Below are 1,638 nucleotides of genomic sequence, written 5' to 3'. Positions count from 1 at the left end.
GAGAGAGAGAGAGAGAAAGGAGGTGGTGGAGGTGGAGGAAGAGACAAACAGTTAGCTAAAAAAACAGAAAAAGGGAGGGTTTAGGAAAACAACAGACAAACAGACTGACAGACACACAAAGAGTGAGAACAAGGGAAAATGAGAGTGAAGGAGGAAGAGAGAGCCGAACAAGGATGGTATTCGCACAACAGTTTGAATCGCTTCATGCGTTGTTGCCCACTTGAATGACGTGGGATCTTCTTGTGCTGAAAGGGAATGGAAAGCCAGAGATAGGGATAAGTGGTGCAGCTAAATGTATTTGTAGATCAAATGTACTTGGGATTTTCGGTGAACATTCGTATAAGGGGAAGAAACAAAGCAGCGAAAGAGAGTGACAGCGTCACAGCCAGTCATTATCCTAATCAGTCATTGTCAGTGTCAGCTTCGTCCGTCATTTCCCTTCGTTGTCATTGTCAGTCACTATTAGTTTCAGTCATTTCATTTGTTAGTCATTACCACAGTCAGGTATGACTCATATCAACCATTACTAGTTGCTACCTTAGAATCACAAAATCTATCTGACATTTTTCACCGTTTTGAATGACCAAGAGTGTGAGGTCAGAAACCAAATTTTAATGTTCTACCTCCTCTAAAAGTAAAGTTGTTCCCGCATCCGATCCGGACATTGTGGATTGCCTTGTTAGTGAAACAACTTCCTGGGCCTTCGGCATATTGTGGTACGGTGGCCAGTTCCTGTCCACGCCGCCTTTACTTCCCCAACTCGAAGTCAGGTGCCCATTACTGCTGGGTGGGCAGGAGGGGGCGAAAACATTTCGTGTCCGAACCGGGGCTTGAACCCGGACTTTCCGCTTCGGAGACAAGCGCACTAACCGCTCGGCCGTCGCACCCAGCTATCGTAATATTATTTGATCGGAGTCGTTATTAAGATATTCAAAGAACTGCATTCGAAAAAGCCTCCCAAAGCTCAACCCCAGGTCCACGTCCCGGGAGGTGGAAACTGAACAAAGTAGCAGTGGCTTTATGCCACTGAGGCGTCACGCTAGCCGTGAAGGAGAACCCGAGTCACCCCGAAAAGTTGCAGGCTAACGGGACTCTGGTGAAACTGTGACAGGCCTAGCAAGCCGGCAGCGGACTATTTATTGCTAAAAAACAAAAAACAAATAGATGAAAAATAAAGCATTCTATAAACTTAACAAGTTGTGAAGCTCAAACTTTTCGGCGTCAAATTTCTCCAAGCTAGGTACTGAGTAGATAGTAACTTTATAATTCAAGGGCAGCGAAGTGTCAGAGCTTTTCGTTAAGGGATCCACACACATTTTTTTTTTAAAGCGTCAAAATTTTGCATCAAAATTTTTATATCACAATTTTGATGTGAAATTTGACCGTGTCTAGGGTGTTTTGATGTCAAAAAAAAAAAAGATTTAAATCATAATTTTTATTGATGAAACCTGCTTGATACTTTTTGACGAGTCGTCAATTTTTTTTAATGCGTGTGTGGGCTCCAGTAAAAATGTTGATAAAACTTTTGTATTTCACTAGTTACCGCCGAGGAGGCAGGATCGATTCTGCTTCTCTCTTACTCTCTCTTTCTCCATCTTTTTCTCTCTCTTCCTCACCCTTTCCTTAATCTCTTTCGTT

At 43.0% G+C, this 1,638-nt stretch overlaps 1 protein-coding gene across 1 annotated transcript in view; it reads right to left on the bottom strand.

Annotated features, from left to right (window-relative positions):
• The window catches only part of LOC101854395, a gene marked incomplete at both ends in the record, with an annotated part of 14,903 nt that overhangs the window by 12,470 nt on the left and 795 nt on the right, over positions 1-1,638 (bottom strand).

This window comes from Aplysia californica, unplaced genomic scaffold (assembly GCF_000002075.1).
Source record: "Aplysia californica isolate F4 #8 unplaced genomic scaffold, AplCal3.0 scaffold00056, whole genome shotgun sequence".
NCBI lineage: Eukaryota > Metazoa > Mollusca > Gastropoda > Aplysiida > Aplysiidae > Aplysia > Aplysia californica.
Note: the sequence above shows the minus strand (reverse complement) of the source record. Positions and strands in the feature narration are given on the sequence as shown.